This window comes from Rutidosis leptorrhynchoides, chromosome 4 (genome assembly GCF_046630445.1).
Source record: "Rutidosis leptorrhynchoides isolate AG116_Rl617_1_P2 chromosome 4, CSIRO_AGI_Rlap_v1, whole genome shotgun sequence".
Lineage (NCBI taxonomy): Eukaryota > Viridiplantae > Streptophyta > Magnoliopsida > Asterales > Asteraceae > Rutidosis > Rutidosis leptorrhynchoides.
In genome coordinates, this window is record NC_092336.1 from 146,720,917 (window position 1) to 146,740,708 (window position 19,792).

The window sequence follows — 19,792 nt, forward strand, 5'->3', positions numbered from 1 at the left end:
CAGTTTTTCATATAGAATTGTAGTAGTTGAATTGTATATTAGCTACTAAGTATGAACTTAACGGGTAGGTACTACCCGAATTTAAACTTATAAAACGCTAATATGAAGAAAAAGCTTTTATAAATGAGTTCATATTATGCTACAAAATACTATTAACTACTCTTAATATTCTGTATGATTAACTTGTTCCATTTAACTATTTTGAAGGAAATGGCACCGACTACTCGACACACCGTGAATATGAATGAAGAGGAATTCCGTACTTTTCTAGCTTCAAACATAGCCGCAGTACAGGCTGCGCTACATACCAACAATAACCTTGGATCTAGCAGTACAGGAAATCGTGTAGGATGCACCTACAAAGAATTCACTGCCTGCAAACCTTTGGAATTTGATGGAACCGAAGGACCGATCGGATTGAAACGGTGGACCGAGAAGGTTGAATCGGTGTTTGCCATAAGTAAGTGTACTGAAGAGGACAAAGTGAAGTACGCTACGCATACCTTCACAGGTTCTGCGTTAACATGGTGGAATACCTATCTAGAGCAAGTGGGACAAGATGATGCGTACGCACTACCGTGGTCAGCATTCAAGCACTTGATGAACGAGAAGTACCGTCCCAGAACCGAGGTCAATAAGCTCAAGACAGAACTTAGAGGGTTACGAACCCAAGGATTTGATATTACCACGTACGAAAGACGATTCACAGAATTGTGCCTATTGTGTCAGGGAGCATTCGAAGATGAGGAAGAGAAGATCGACGCGTTTGTGAAAGGATTACCGGAAAGAATCCAAGAAGATATAAGTTCACACGAGCCCGCCTCCATACAACAGGCATGTAGAATGGCTCACAAACTAGTGAACCAGATTGAAGAAAGAATTAAAGAACAGACTACTGAAGAGGCCAATGTGAAGCAAGTCAAAAGAAAGTGGGAGGAAAACGGTGATAAGAATCACCAATACAACAACAACAGCAATTACAACAATAATCGCAACAATTATCCCAACAATCGCAACATCAATCGCAACTACAACAAACGGCCCAACAACAACAACAGCAACTACAACAACCATCCCAACAACAATAATAACCGCAACAACAACAACAATCAGAAGCAGCTATGCCAAAGGTGTGAAAAGAATCACTCGGGGTTCTGCACCAAATTTTGCAACAAGTGTAAAAGAAATGGTCATAGCGCGGTGAAGTGTGAGGTCTACGGACCAGGGGTTAATAGAACGAAAGCAACAAATGGTGTCGGAACGAGTAATGGCGGAGCAAGTAGTGTCGGAGCAAGTTATGCCAACGTAGTTTGTTATAAATGTGGAAAACCAGGCCACATTATTAGAAATTGCCCGAACCAGGAGAACACGAATGGACAAGGCCGTGGAAGAGTTTTCAATATTAATGCGGTAGAGGCACAGGAAGACCCGGAGCTTGTTACGGGTACGTTTCTTATTGACAATAAATCTGCTTACGTTTTATTTGATTCGGGTGCGGATAGAAGCTATATGAGTAGAGATTTTTGTGCTAAATTAAGTTGTCCATTGACGCCTTTGGATAGTAAATTTTTACTCGAATTAGCAAATGGTAAATTAATTTCAGCAGATAATATATGTCGGAATCGAGAAATTAAACTGGTTAGCGAAACATTTAAGATTGATTTGATACCAGTAGAGTTAGGGAGTTTTGATGTGATAATCGGTATGGACTGGTTGAAAGAAGTGAAAGCGGAGATCGTTTGTTACAAAAATGCAATTCGCATTATACGAGAAAAAGGAAAACCCTTAATGGTGTACGGAGAAAAGGGCAACACGAAGCTACATCTTATTAGTAATTTGAAGGCACAAAAACTAATAAGAAAAGGTTGCTATGCTGTTCTAGCACACGTCGAGAAAGTACAAACTGAAGAAAAGAGCATCAATGATGTTCCCATTGCAAAAGAATTTCCCGATGTATTTCCGAAAGAATTACCGGGATTACCCCCACATCGATCCGTTGAATTTCAAATAGATCTTGTACCAGGAGCTGCACCAATAGCTCGTGCTCCTTACAGACTCGCACCCAGCGAGATGAAAGAACTGCAAAGCCAATTACAAGAACTTTTAGAGCGTGGTTTCATTCGACCAAGCACATCACCGTGGGGAGCTCCTGTTTTGTTTGTCAAGAAGAAAGATGGTACATTCAGGTTGTGTATCGACTACCGAGAGTTGAACAAACTTACCATCAAGAACCGCTACCCACTACCGAGAATCGACGACTTATTTGATCAACTACAAGGCTCGTCTGTTTATTCAAAGATTGACTTACGTTCCGGGTATCATCAAATGCGGGTGAAAGAAGATGATATTCCAAAGACTGCTTTCAGAACACGTTACGGTCATTACGAGTTTATGGTCATGCCGTTTGGTTTAACTAATGCACCAGCTGTGTTCATGGACCTTATGAACCGAGTGTGTGGACCATACCTTGACAAGTTTGTCATTGTTTTCATTGATGACATACTTATTTACTCAAAGAATGACCAAGAACACGGTGAACATTTGAGAAAGGTGTTAGAAGTATTGAGGAAGGAAGAATTGTACGCTAAGTTTTCAAAGTGTGCATTTTGGTTGGAAGAAGTTCAATTCCTCGGTCACATAGTGAACAAAGAAGGTATTAAGGTGGATCCGGCAAAGATAGAAACTGTTGAAAAGTGGGAAACCCCGAAAACTCCGAAACACATACGCCAGTTTTTAGGACTAGCTGGTTACTACAGAAGGTTCATCCAAGACTTTTCCAGAATAGCAAAACCCTTGACTGCATTAACGCATAAAGGGAAGAAATTTGAATGGAATGATGAACAAGAGAAAGCGTTTCAGTTATTGAAGAAAAAGCTAACTACGGCACCTATATTGTCATTGCCTGAAGGGAATGATGATTTTGTGATTTATTGTGATGCATCAAAGCAAGGTCTCGGTTGTGTATTAATGCAACGAACGAAGGTGATTGCTTATGCGTCTAGACAATTGAAGATTCACGAACAAAATTATACGACGCATGATTTGGAATTAGGCGCGGTTGTTTTTGCATTAAAGACTTGGAGGCACTACTTATATGGGGTCAAAAGTATTATATATACCGACCACAAAAGTCTTCAACACATATTTAATCAGAAACAACTGAATATGAGGCAGCGTAGGTGGATGGAATTATTGAATGATTACGACTTTGAGATTCGTTACCACCCGGGGAAGGCAAATGTGGTAGCCGATGCCTTGAGCAGGAAGGACAGAGAACCCATTCGAGTAAAATCTATGAATATAATGATTCATAATAGCATTACTACTCAAATAAAGGAGGCGCAACAAGGAGTTTTAAAAGAGGGAAATTTAAAGGATGAAATACCCAAAGGATCGGAGAAGCATCTTAATATTCGGGAAGACGGAACCCGGTATAGGGCTGAAAGGATTTGGGTACCAAAATTTGGAGATATGAGAGAAATGGTACTTAGAGAAGCTCATAAAACCAGATACTCAATACATCCTGGAACGGGGAAGATGTACAAGGATCTCAAGAAACATTTTTGGTGGCCGGGTATGAAAGCCGATGTTGCTAAATACGTAGGAGAATGTTTGACGTGTTCTAAGGTCAAAGCTGAGCATCAGAAACCATCAGGTCTACTTCAACAACCTGAAATCCCGGAATGGAAATGGGAAAACATTACCATGGATTTCATCACTAAATTGCCAAGGACTGCAAGTGGTTTTGATACTATTTGGGTAATAGTTGATCGTCTCACCAAATCAGCACACTTCCTACCAATAAGAGAAGATGACAAGATGGAGAAGTTAGCACGACTGTATTTGAAGGAAGTCGTCTCCAGACATGGAATACCAATCTCTATTATCTCTGATAGGGATGGCAGATTTATTTCAAGATTCTGGCAGACATTACAGCAAGCATTAGGAACTCGTCTAGACATGAGTACTGCCTATCATCCACAAACTGATGGGCAGAGCGAAAGGACGATACAAACGCTTGAAGACATGCTACGAGCATGTGTTATTGATTTCGGAAACAGTTGGGATCGACATCTACCGTTAGCAGAATTTTCCTACAACAACAGCTACCATTCAAGCATTGAGATGGCGCCGTTTGAAGCACTTTATGGTAGAAAGTGCAGGTCTCCGATTTGTTGGAGTGAAGTGGGGGATAGACAGATTACGGGTCCGGAGATTATACAAGAAACTACCGAGAAGATCATCCAAATTCAACAACGGTTGAAAACCGCCCAAAGTCGACAAAAGAGCTACGCTGACATTAAAAGAAAAGATATAGAATTTGAAATTGGAGAGATGGTCATGCTTAAAGTTGCACCTTGGAAAGGCGTTGTTCGATTTGGTAAACGAGGGAAATTAAATCCAAGGTATATTGGACCATTCAAGATTATTGATCGTGTCGGACCAGTAGCTTACCGACTAGAGTTACCTCAACAACTCGCGGCTGTACATAACACTTTCCACGTCTCGAATTTAAAGAAATGTTTTGCTAAAGAAGATCTCACTATTCCGTTAGATGAAATCCAAATCAACGAAAAACTTCAATTCATCGAAGAACCCGTCGAAATAATGGATCATGAGGTTAAAAGACTTAAGCAAAACAAGATACCAATTGTTAAGGTTCGATGGAATGCTCGTAGAGGACCCGAGTTCACCTGGGAGCGTGAAGATCAGATGAAGAAGAAATACCCGCATCTATTTCCAGAAGATTCGTCAACACCTTCAACAGCTTAAAATTTCGGGAAAATTTATTTAACGGGTAGGTACTGTAGTGACCCGAACTTTTCCATGTTTATATATATTAATTGAGATTGATATTTACATGATTAAATGTTTCCAACATGTTAAGCAATCAAATTTGTTAAGACTTGATTAATTGAAATATGTTTCATATAGACAATTGACCACCCAAGTTGATCTGTGATTCAAGAACGTTAAAACTTGTAAAAACTATATGATGACATATATATGGATATATATGTATAGTTAACATGATACTATGATAAGAAAACATATCATAAAGTATATTAACAATGAACTACATATGTAAAAACAAGACTACTAACTTAATGATTTTTAAACGAGACATATATGTAACGATTATCGTTGTAAAGACATTTAATGTATATATATCATATTAAGAGATATTCATACATGATAATATCATGATAATATAATAATTTAAAATCTCATTTGATATTATAAACATTGGGTTAACAACATTTAACAAGATCGTTAACCTAAAGGTTTCAAAACAACACTTACATGTAACGACTAACGATGACTTAACGACTCAGTTAAAATGTATATACATGTAGTGTTTTAATATGTATTTATACACTTTTGAAAGACTTCAATACACTTATCAAAATACTTCTACTTAACAAAAATGCTTACAATTACATCCTCGTTCAGTTTCATCAACAATTCTACTCGTATGCACCCGTATTCGTACTCGTACAATACACAGCTTTTAGATGTATGTACTATTGGTATATACACTCCAATGATCAGCTCTTAGCAGCCCATGTGAGTCACCTAACACATGTGAGAACCATCATTTGGCAACTAGCATGAAATATCTCATAAAATTACAAAAATATGAGTAATCATTCATGACTTATTTACATGAAAACAAAATTACATATCCTTTATATCTAATCCATACACCAACGACCAAAAACACCTACAAACACTTTCATTCTTCAATTTTCTTCATCTAATTGATCTCTCTCAAGTTCTATCTTCAAGTTCTAAGTGTTCTTCATAAATTCCAAAAGTTCTAGTTTCATAAAATCAAGAATACTTTCAAGTTTGCTAGCTCACTTCCAATCTTGTAAGGTGATCATCCAACCTCAAGAAATCTTTGTTTCTTACAGTATGTTATCATTCTAATACAAGGTAATAATCATATTCAAACTTTGGTTCAATTTCTATAACTATAACAATCTTATTTCAAGTGATGATCTTACTTGAACTTGTTTTCGTGTCATGATTCTGCTTCAAGAACTTCGAGCCATCCAAGGATCCATTGAAGCTAGATCCATTTTTCTCTTTTCCAGTAGGTTTATCCAAGGAAATTAAGGTAGTAATGATGTTCATAACATCATTCGATTCATACATATAAAGCTATCTTATTCGAAGGTTTAAACTTGTAATCACTAGAACATAGTTTAGTTAATTCTAAACTTGTTCGCAAACAAAAGTTAATCCTTCTAACTTGACTTTTAAAATCAACTAAACACATGTTCTATATCTATATGATATGCTAACTTAATGATTTAAAACCTGGAAACACGAAAAACACCGTAAAACCGGATTTACGCCGTCGTAGTAACACCGCGGGCTGTTTTGGGTTAGTTAATTAAAAACTATGATAAACTTTGATTTAAAAGTTGTTATTCTGAGAAAATGATTTTTATTATGAACATGAAACTATATCCAAAAATTATGGTTAAACTCAAAGTGGAAGTATGTTTTCTAAAATGGTCATCTAGACGTCGTTCTTTCGACTGAAATGACTACCTTTACAAAAACGACTTGTAACTTATTTTTCCGACTATAAACCTATACTTTTTCTGTTTAGATTCATAAAATAGAGTTCAATATGAAACCATAGCAATTTGATTCACTCAAAACGGATTTAAAATGAAGAAGTTATGGGTAAAACAAGATTGGATAATTTTTCTCATTTTAGCTACGTGAAAATTGGTAACAAATCTATTCCAACCATAACTTAATCAACTTGTATTGTATATTATGTAATCTTGAGATACCATAGACACGTATACAATGTTTCGACCTATCATGTCGACACATCTATATATATTTCGGAACAACCATAGACACTCTATATGTGAATGTTGGAGTTAGCTATACAGGGTTGAGGTTGATTCCAAAATATATATAGTTTGAGTTGTGATCAATACTGAGATACGTATACACTGGGTCGTGGATTGATTCAAGATAATATTTATCGATTTATTTCTGTACATCTAACTGTGGACAACTAGTTATAGGTTACTAACGAGGACAGCTGACTTAATAAACTTAAAACATCAAAATATATTAAAAGTGTTGTAAATATATTTTGAACATACTTTAATATATATGTATATATTGTTATAGGTTCGTGAATCAACAGTGGCCAAGTCTTACTTCCCGACGAAGTAAAAATCTGTGAAAGTGAGTTATAGTCCCACTTTTAAAATCTAATATTTTTGGGATGAGAATACATGCAGGTTTTATAAATGATTTACAAAATAGACACAAGTACGTGAAACTACATTCTATGGTTGAATTATCGAAATCGAATATGCCCCTTTTTATTAAGTCTGGTAATCTAAGAATTAGGGAACAGACACCCTAATTGACGCGAATCCTAAAGATAGATCTATTGGGCCTAACAAACCCCATCCAAAGTACCGGATGCTTTAGTACTTCGAAATTTATATCATATCCGAAGGGTGTCCCGGAATGATGGGGATATTCTTATATATGCATCTTGTTATTGTCGGTTACCAGGTGTTCACCATATGAATGATTTTTATCTCTATTTATGGGATGTGTATTGAAATATGAAATCTTGTGGTCTATTGTTACGATTTGATATATATAGGTTAAACCTATAACTCACCAACATTTTTGTTGACGTTTAAAGCATGTTTATTCTCAGGTGAATATTAAGAGCTTCCGCTGTTGCATACTAAAATAAGGACAAGATTTGAAGTCCATGTTTGTATGATATTGTGTAAAAACTGCATTCAAGAAACTGATTTCGATGTAACATATTTGTATTGTAAACCATTATGTAATGGTCGTGTGTAAACAGGATATTTTAGATTATCATTATTTGATAATCTACGTAAAGCTTTTTAAACCTTTATTTATGAAATAAAGGTTATGGTTTGTTTTAAAAAGGAATGCAGTCTTTGAAAAACGTCTCATATAGAGGTCAAAACCTCGCAACGAAATCAATTAATATGGAACGTTTTTAATCAATAAGAACGGGACATTTCAGTGACAATCTACTTTTTCTCTTTCCTTGAAAAAAATTAATGCACATTGAATCCTCCAAACTTAAATGGATATGATTTCAAAGTGTCTTTCACAAATTAGCACAATTCATCATACTTAAATATGATTCTATTTCTCAAAAGATTTAATTACTCCAAAAGGTAATGAAAGATTAAATGAAGACTCATCTTCATCCCTTTAAATGGAGAAGATCATGATGCAAGATTCACTACAACTCTTTCACTCAAAATGAGTCAATCAAACAAGTCCCCTAACAATCCTTTCGTTATTGACTTGAATTCTTCCACTTCCAACTCCTTTGATAATCACTTTCCTAACTCCAAAGAAGAAAGTGATATGATCAATCACAACTGGCAAATGGTTAACACTCGACCAATCGTCGAAGGTTGTGAGGTCACAGTTGAGCACTTTCCCGAGGACCTTCTCGAGAATTTTGCTCACATAAAATGGGACGCATTCTTAACCTTAAGAGGTCCCATTTACTCAATGCTAGTTCGAGAATTCTATGCGAACTATGAGTTAACTCCCCCAAACAATATCAAATTCCGGTTATTTGATAAAGGGTTTTCCATCACTCAAAGACTTTGGAAGGTTCATGCATGTACCTGATGAAGGTGTGCAATTCTTTGAAATGTCCCGTTCATATTGATTATAAACGTTCCATATTAATTGATTTCGTTGCGAGGTTTTGACCTCTATATGAAACATTTTTCAAAGACTGCATTCATTTTTAAAACAACCATAACCTTTATTTTATCAATAAAGGTTTTAAAAATATTACGTAGATTATCAAATAATGATAATCTAAAATATACTGTTTACACACGACCATTACATAATGGTTTACAATAGAAATATATTACATCGACATATGTTTCTTGAATGCAGTTTTTACACAATATCATACAAACATGGACTCCAAATCTTGTCCTTATTTTAGTATGCAACATCGGAAGCTCTTAGTATTCACCTGAGAATAAACATGCTTTAAACGTCAACAAAAATGTTGGTGAGTTATAGGTTTAACCTATATATATATATATATATATCAAATCGTAACAATAGACCACAAGATTTCATATTTCAATACACATCCCATACATAGAGATAAAAATCATTCATATGGTGAAAACCTGGTAACCGACATTAACAAGATGCATATATAAGAATATCCCCATCATTCCGGGACACCCTTCGGATATGATATAAATTTTTAAGTACTAAAGCATCCGGTACTTTGGATGGGGTTTGTTAGGCCCAATAGATCTATCTTTAGGATTCGCGTCAATTAGGGTGTCTGTTCCCTAATTCTTAGATTACCAGACTTAATAAAAAGGGGCATATTCGATTTCGATAATTCAACCATAAAATGTAGTTTCATGTACTTGTGTCTATTTTGTAAATCATTTATAAAACCTGCATGTATTCTCATCCCAAAAATATTAGATTTTAAAAGTGGGACTATAACTCACTTTCACATATATTTCCTTCCTCGAAAATAAGACTTGGCCACGGATCGATTCACGAACCTATACAAATATGTACATACATATCAAAGTACGATCAAAATATAATTACAACCATTTTTATTATGTTTTAAAGATTTGAGTGTATTAAGTCAGTTGTCCTCGTTAGTAACCTACAACTAGTTGTCCACAGTTAGATGTACAGAAATAAATCGATATATATTATCTTGAATCAATCCACGACCTAGTGTATACATGTCTCAGGCTAAATCACAACTCAAAATATATATATTTTTGGAATCAACCTCAACCCTGTATAGCTAACTCCAACATTACTGCATATAGAGTGTCTATGGTTGTTCCAAATAATATATATGCATGGGTCGATATGATATGTCAAAACATTTGCATACGTGTCTATGGTATCCCAAGATTACATAATATATTAGAATACATATATAATACAATATAAGTTAGCTAGGATATGATTTGTATAGATTTGTTCAACATTTCCCGTAGCTAAAAAGATCAAAAATATCCAATCTTGTTTTACCCATAACTTCTTCATTTTAAATCCGTTTTGAGTGAATCAAATTGCTATGATTTCATATTGAACTCTAATTTAAGAATCCAAACAGAAAAAGTATAGGTTTATAGTTGGAAATTTAAGTTACATGTCAATTACTAAAGAGGTAGTCATTTCCGTCAAAAGAACGACATCTTGATGACCATTTTGAAAAACATACTTTCACTTTGAGTTTAACCAAGATTTTTGGATATAGTTTCATGTTCATATGAAAAATCATTTTCCCAGAATAATAACTTTTAAATCAAAGTTTATCATAGTTTTTAATTATCCAAACCAAAACAGCCCCCGGTTTCACTACGACGGCGTATATCCGATTTTATGGTGTTCATCGTGTTTCCAGGTTTTAAATAATTAAGTTAGCATATCATATAGATATAGAACATGTGTTTATTTGATTTTAAAAGTCAAGTTAGAAGGATTAACTTTTGTTTGCGAACAAGTTTAGAATTAACTAAACTATGTTCTAGTGATTACAAGTGTAAACCTTCGAATAAGATAGCTTTATATGTATGAATCGAATGATGTTATGAACATCATTACTACCTCAAGTTTTCTGGATAAAACTACTGGAAATGAGAAAAATGGATCTAGCTTCAAAGGATCCTTGGATGGCTTGAATGTTCTTGAAGCAGAATCATGACACGAAAACAGTTCAAGTAAGATTTTCACTCGAAATAAGATTGTTATAGTTGTAGAAATTGAATCAAAGTTTGAATATGAATATTACCTTGAATTAGAAAGATAACCTACTGTAAATAACAAAGGTTCCTTGATCTTAGATGATTACTTGGAATGGATTAGAAAGCTTGGAAGTAGACTTGCAAACTTGAAAGTATTCTTGATTTTTATGAAACTATACTTATGGAATTTATGAAGAACACTTAGAACTTGAAGATGGAACTTGAGAGAGATCAATTAGATGAAGAAAATTGAAGAATGAAAGTGTTTGTAGGTGTTTTTGGTCTTTGGTATATGGATTAGATATAAAGGATATGTAATTTTGTTTTCATGTAAATAAGTCATGAATGATTACTAATATTTTTATAATTTTATGAGAAATTTCATGCTAGTTGACAAATGATGGTTCTCACATGTGTTAGGTGACTCACATGGGCTACTAAAAGCTGATCATTGGAGTGTATATACCAATAGTACATACATCTAAACGCTGTGTATTGTACGAGTACGAATACGGGTGCATACGAGTAGAATTGTTGATGAAACTGAACGAGGATGTAATTGTAAGCATTTTTGTTAAGTAGAAGTAATTTGATATGTGTCTTAAAGTCTTTCAAAAGTGTAAGAATACATATCAAAACACAACATGTATATACATTCTAATGGAGTCGTTAAGTCTTCGTTAGTCGTTACATGTAAGTGTTGTTTTGAAACCTTTAAGTTAACGATCTCAATTAATGTTGTTAACTCAATGTTTATTATATCAAATGAGATGTTAAATTATTATGTTATCATGATATTATGATGTATGAATATCTCTTAATATGATATATACATTAAAATATCGTTACAACGATAATCGTTACATATAAGTCTCGTTTCGTAATTCTTGAGTTAGCAGTCTTGTTTTTACATATGTAGTTCATTGTTAACACACTTAATGATATATTTAAATATCATTTTATCATGTTAAATATAGTGTATCAATATCTTAATATGATACATATGTATTTAGTAGACGTTATCATAACGATAATCGTTATATATATCATTTCGAGTTTTTTAACTTAGTAAACTCATTTCTTATGTATATTACACATTATTAATATACTTAGTGAGATACTTACTCATAATAATCTCATGTCAACCATATATATATATATGTCTATATATACCACAACATGTAGTTTTTACAAATTTGTAACGTTCGTGAATCGCCGGTCAACTTGGGTGATCAATTGTCTATATGAAACTTATTTCATTTAATCAAGTCTTAACAAGTTTGATTGCTTAACACGTTGGAAATATTTAGTCATGTAAATATCAATCTCAATTAATATATATAAACATGAAAAAGTTCGGGTCACTACATTCTTCACCTATAGTCCATACCTTTACTGTCTTCCCGAATTTGTCACAAAAGGTGACATTATCCACACCTTTTGTCAAAGGCCCATCAATTACATTGACATTCAAAATGATGTCCTTAAGGCAAATCATCTTGCACCTAAGTATGACCTTTGGCTCAAGGTCATAAACCAAAATGTCTACTGCAAGGTGGAAGATCTCTCCACAAAAGTCCATGCATGTGAAGCCTCCTTACTCTGGTGTCTCCAGCACCGAATTCAGGTCAACATGGTACTTTTCATGGTAAAAAGGATGAGCGGCTGGTGCACAATTGAAATGTCTCGTTCTTATTGATTAAAAACGTTCCATATTAATTGATTTCGTTGCGAGGTTTTGACCTCTATATGAGACATTTTTCAAAGACTGCATTCATTTTTAAAACAAACCATAACCTTTATTTCATAAATAAAGGTTTAAAAAGCTTTATGTAGATTATCAAATAATGATAATCTAAAATATCCTGTTTACACACTACCATTACATAATGGTTTACAATACAAATATGTTACATCGAAATCAGTTTCTTGAATGCAGTTTTTACACAATATCATACAAACATGGACTCCAAATCTTGTCCTTATTTTAGTATGCAACAGCGGAAGCTCTTAGTATTCACCTGAGAATAAACATGCTTTAAACGTCAACAAAAATGTTGGTGAGTTATAGGTTTAACCTATATATATCAAATCGTAACAATAGACCACAAGATTTCATATTTCAATACACATCCCATACATAGAGATAAAAATCATTCATATGGTGAACACCTGGTAACCGACATTAACAAGATGCATATATAAGAATATCCCCATCATTCCGGGACACCCTTCGGATATGATATAAATTTCGAAGTACTAAAGCATCCGGTACTTTGGATGGGGTTTGTTAGGCCCAATAGATCTATCTTTAGGATTCGCGTCAATTAGGGTGTCTTTTCCCTAATTCTTAGATTACCAGACTTAATATAAAGGGGCATATTCGATTTCGATAATTCAACCATAGAATGTAGTTTTACGTACTTGTGTCTATTTTTTAATCATTTATAAAACCTGCATGTATTCTCATCCCAAAAATATTAGATTTTAAAAGTGGGACTATAACTCACTTTCACAGATTTTTACTTCGTCGGGAAGTAAGACTTGGCCACTGGTTGATTCACGAACCTATAACAATATATACATATATATCAAAGTATGTTCAAAATATATTTACAACACTTCTAATATATTTTGATGTTTTAAGTTTATTAAGTCAGCTGTCCTCGTTAGTAACCTACAACTAGTTGTCCACAGTTAGATGTACAGAAATAAATCGATAAATATTATCTTGAATCAATCCACGACCCAGTGTGTACGTATCCCAGTATTGATCATAAATCAAACTATATATATTTTGGAATCAACCTCAACCCTGTATAGCTAACTCCAACATTCACATATAGAGTGTCTATGGTTGTTCCGAAATATATATAGATGTGTCAACATGATAGATCGAAACATTGTATACGTGTCTATGGTATCTCAAGATTACATAATATACAATACAAGTTGATTAAGTTATGGTTGGAATAGATTTGTTACCAATTTTCACGTAGCTAAAATGAGAAAAATTATCCAATCTTGTTTTACCCATAACTTCTTCATTTTAAATCCGTTTTGAGTGAATCAAATTGCTATGGTTTCATATTGAACTCTATTTTATGAATCTAAACAGAAAAAGTATAGGTTTATAGTCGGAAAAATAAGTTACAAGTCATTTTTGTAAAGGTAGTCATTTCAGTCGAAAGAACGACGTCTAGATGACCATTTTAGAAAACATACTTCCACTTTGAGTTTAACCATAATTTTTGGATATAGTTTCATGTTCATAATAACAATAATTTTCTCAGAATAACAACTTTTAAATCAAAGTTTATCATAGTTTTTAATTAACTAACCCAAAACAGTCCGCGGTGTTACTACGACGGCGTAAATCCGGTTTTTCGGTGTTTTTCGTGTTTCCAGGTTTTAAATCATTAAGTTAGCATATCATATAGATATAGAACATGTGTTTAGTTGATTTTAAAAGTCAAGTTAGAAGGATTAACTTTTGTTTGCGAACAAGTTTAGAATTAACTAAACTATGTTCTAGTGATTACAAGTTTAAACCTTCGAATAAGATAGCTTTATATGTATGAATCGAATGATGTTATGAACATCATTACTACCTTAAGTTCCTTGGATAAACCTACTGGAAAAGAGAAAAATGGATCTAGCTTCAACGGATCCTTGGATGGCTCGAAGTTCTTGAAGCAGAATCATGACAGGAAAACAAGTTCAAGTAAGATCATCACTTGAAATAAGATTGTTATTGTTATAGAAATTAAACCAAAGTTTGAATATGATTATTACCTTGTATTAGAATGATAACCTACTGTAAGAAACAAAGATTTCTTGAGGTTGGATGATCACCTTACAAGACTGGAAGTGAGCTAGCAAACTTGAAAGTATTCTTGATTTTATGTAACTAGAACTTGTAGAATATATGAAGAACACTTAGAACTTGAAGATAGAACTTGAGAGAGATCAATTAGATGAAGAAAATTTAAGAATGAAAGTGTTTGTAGGTGTTTTTGGTCGTTGGTGTATGGATTAGATATAAAGGATATGTAATTTTGTTTTCATGTAAATAAGTCATGAATGATTACTCATATTTTTGTAATTTTATGAGATATTTCATGCTAGTTGCCAAATGATGGTTCCCACATGTGTTAGGTGACTCAAATGGGCTGCTAAGAGCTGATCATTGGAGTGTATATACCAATAGTACATACATCTAAAAGCTGTGTATTGTACGAGTACGAATACGGGTGCATACGAGTAGAATTGTTGATGAAACTGAACGAGGATGTAATTGTAAGCATTTTTGTTAAGTAGAAGTATTTTGATAAGTGTATTGAAGTCTTTCAAAAGTGTATAAATACATATTAAAACACTACATGTATATACATTTTAACTGAGTCGTTAAGTCATCGTTAGTCGTTACATGTAAGTGTTGTTTTGAAACCTTTAGGTTAACGATCTTGTTAAATGTTGTTAACCCAATGTTTATAATATCAAATGAGATTTTAAATTATTATATTATCATGATATTATCATGTATGAATATCTCTTAATATGATATATATACATTAAATGTCTTTACAACGATAATCGTTACATATATGTCTCGTTTAAAAATCATTAAGTTAGTAGTCTTGTTTTTACATATGTAGTTCATTGTTAATATACTTAATGATATGTTTACTTATCATAGTATCATGTTAACTATATATATATATATATATATATATATATATATATATATATATATATATATATATATATATATATATATATATATATATATATATATATATATATATCCATATATATGTCATCATATAGTGTTTACAAGTTTTAACGTTCGTGAATCACCGATCAACTTGGGTGGTCAATTGTCTATATGAAACATATTTCAATTAATCAAGTCTTAACAAGTTTGATTGCTTAACATGTTGGAAACATTTAATCATGTAAATATCAATCTCAATTAATATATATAAACATGGAAAAGTTCGGGTCACTACAGTACCTACCCGTTAAATAAATTTCATCCCGAAATTTTAAGCTGTTGAAGGTGTTGACGAATCTTCTGGAAATAGATGCGGGTATTTCTTCTTCATCTAATCTTCACGCTCCCAGGTGAACTCGGGTCCTCTACGAGCATTCCATTGAACCTTAACAATTGGTATCTTGTTTTGCTTAAGTCTTTTAACCTCACGATCCATTATTTCGACGGGTTCTTCGATGAATTGAAGTTTTTCGTTGATTTGGATTTCATCTAACGGAATAGTGAGATCTTCTTTAGCAAAACATTTCTTCAAATTCGAGACGTGGAAAGTGTTATGTACAGCCGCGAGTTGTTGAGGTAACTCAAGTCGGTAAGCTACTGGTCCGACACGATCAATAATCTTGAATGGTCCAATAAACCTTGGATTTAATTTCCCTCGTTTACCAAATCGAACAACGCCTTTCCAAGGTGCAACTTTAAGCATGACCATCTCTCCAATTTCAAATTCTATATCTTTTCTTTTAATGTCAGCGTAGCTCTTTTGTCGACTTTGGGCGGTTTTCAACCGTTGTTGAATTTGGATGATCTTCTCGGTAGTTTCTTGTATAATCTCCGGACCCGTAATCTGTCTATCCCCCACTTCACTCCAACAAATCGGAGACCTGCACTTTCTACCATAAAGTGCTTCAAACGGCGCCATCTCAATGCTTGAATGGTAGCTGTTGTTGTAGGAAAATTCTGCTAACGGTAGATGTCGATCCCAACTGTTTCCGAAATCAATAACACATGCTCGTAGCATGTCTTCAAGTGTTTGTATCGTCCTTTCGCTCTGCCCATCAGTTTGTGGATGATAGGCAGTACTCATGTCTAGACGAGTTCCTAATGTTTGCTGTAATGTCTGCCAGAATCTTGAAATAAATCTGCCATCCCTATCAGAGATAATAGAGATTGGTATTCCATGTTTGGAGACGACTTCTTTCAAATACAGTCGTGCTAACTTCTCCATCTTGTCATCTTCTCTTATTGGCAGGAAGTGTGCTGATTTGGTGAGACGATCAACTATTACCCAAATAGTATCAAAACCACTTGCAGTCCTTGGCAATTTAGTGATGAAATCCATGGTAATGTTTTCCCATTTCTATTCCGGGATTTCGGGTTGTTGAAGTAGACCTGATGGTTTCTGATGCTCAGCTTTGACCTTAGAACACGTCAAACATTCTCCTACATATTTAGCAACATCGGCTTTCATACCCGGCCACCAAAAATGTTTCTTGAGATCCTTGTACATCTTCCCCGTTCCAGGATGTATTGAGTATCTGGTTTTATGAGCTTCTCTAAGTACCATTTCTCTCATATCTCCAAATTTTGGTACCCAAATCCTTTCAGCCCTATACCGGGTTCTGTCTTCCCGAATATTAAGATGCTTCTCCGATCCTTTGGGTATTTCATCCTTTAAATTTCCATCTTTTAAAACTCCTTGTTGCGCCTCCTTTATTTGAGTAGTAAGGTTATTATGAATCATTATATTCATAGATTTTACTCGAATGGGTTCTCTGTCCTTCCTGCTTAAGGCATCGGCTACCACATTTGCCTTCCCCGGGTGGTAACGAATCTCAAAGTCGTAATCATTCAATAATTCAATCCACCTACGCTGCCTCATATTCAGTTGTTTCTGATTAAATATGTGTTGAAGACTTTTGTGGTCGGTATATATAATACTTTTGACCCCATATAAGTAGTGCCTCCAAGTCTTTAATGCAAAAACAACCGCTCCTAATTCCAAATCATGCGTCGTATAATTTTTTCGTGAATCTTCAATTGTCTAGACGCATAAGCAATCACCTTCGTTCGTTGCATTAATACACAACCGAGACCTTGCTTTGATGCGTCACAATAAATCACAAAATCATCATTCCCTTCAGGCAATGACAATATAGGTGCCGTAGTTATCTTTTTCTTCAATAACTGAAACGCTTTCTCTTGTTCATCATTCCATTCAAATTTCTTCCCTTTATGCGTTAATGCAGTCAAGGATTTTGCTATTCTGGAAAAGTCTTGGATGAACCTTCTGTAGTAACTAGCTAGTCCTAAAAACTGGCGTATGTGTTTCGGAGTTTTCGGGGTTTCCCACTTTTCAACAGTTTCTATCTTTGCCGGATCCACCTTAATACCTTCTTTGTTCACTATGTGACCGAGGAATTGAACTTCTTCCAACCAAAATGCACACTTTGAAAACTTAGCGTACAATTCTTCCTTCCTCAATACTTCTAACACCTTTCTCAAATGTTCACCGTGTTCTTGGTCATTCTTTGAGTAAATAAGTATGTCATCAATGAAAACAATGACAAACTTGTCAAGGTATGGTCCACACACTCGGTTCATAAGGTCCATGAACACAACTGGTGCATTAGTTAAACCAAACGGCATGACCATAAACTCGTAATGACCGTAATGTGTTCTGAAAGCAGTCTTTGGAATATCATCTTCTTTCACCCGCATTTGATGATACCCGGAACGTAAGTCAATCTTTGAATAAACAGACGAGCCTTGTAGTTGATCAAATAAGTCGTTGATTCTCGGTAGTGGGTAGCGGTTCTTGATGGTAAGTTTGTTCAACTCTCGGTAGTCGATACACAACCTGAATGTACCATCTTTCTTCTTGACAAACAAAACAGGAGCTCCCCACGGTGATGTGCTTGGTCGAATGAAACCACGCTCTAAAAGTTCTTGTAATTGGCTTTGCAGTTCTTTCATCTCGCTGGGTGCGAGTCTGTAAGGAGCACGAGCTATTGGTGCAGCTCCTGGTACAAGATCTATTTGAAATTCAACGGATCGATGTGGGGGTAATCCCGGTAATTCTTTCGGAAATACATCGGGAAATTCTTTTGCAATGGGAACATCATTGATGCTCTTTTCTTCAGTTTGTACTTCTTCGACGTGTGCTAGAACAGCATAGCAACCTTTTCTTATTAGTTTTTGTGCCTTCAAATTACTAATAAGATGTAGCTTCGTGTTGCCCTTTTCTCCGTACACCATTAAGGGTTTTCCTTTTTCTCGTATAATGCGAATTGCATTTTTGTAACAAACGATCTCTGCTTTCACTTCTTTCAACCAGTCCATACCGATTATCACATCAAAACTCCCTAACTCTACTGGTATCAAATCAATCTTAAATGTTTCGCTAACCAGTTTAATTTCTCGATTCCGACATATATTATCTGCCGAAATTAATTTACCATTTGCTAATTCGAGTAAAAATTTACTATCCAAAGGGGTCAATGGACAACTTAATTTAGCACAAAAATCTCTACTCATATAGCTTCTATCCGCACCCGAATCAAATAAAACGTAAGCAGATTTATTGTCAATAAGAAACGTACCCGTAACAAGCTCCGGGTCTTCCTGTACCTCTGCCGCATTAATATTGAAAACTCTTCCGCGGCCTTGTCCATTCGTGTTCTCCTGGTTCGGGCAATTTCTAATAATGTGGCCCGATTTTCCACATTTATAACAAACTACATTGGCATAACTTGCTCCGACACTACTTGCTCCGCCATTACTCATTCCGACACCATTTGTTCCTTTCGTTCTATTAACCCCTGGTCCGTAGACCTCACACTTCACCGCGCTATGACCATTTCTTTTACACTTGTTGCAAAATTTGGTGCAGAACCCCGAGTGATACTTTTCACACCTTTGGCATAGCTGCTTCTGATTGTTGTTGTTGTTGCAGTTATTATTGTTGTTGGGATGATTGTTGTATTTGCTATTATTGTTGTTGTTGTTGTTGTTGTTGTTGTTTTTGTTGGGCCGTTTGTTGTAGTTGCGATTGATGTTGCGATTGTTGGGATAATTGTTGCGATTATTGTTGTAATTGCTGTTGATGTTGTATTGGTGATTCTTATCACCATTTTCCTCCCACTTTCTTTTGACTTGCTTCACATTGGCCTCTTCAGCAGTCTGTTCTTTAATTCTTTCTTCAATC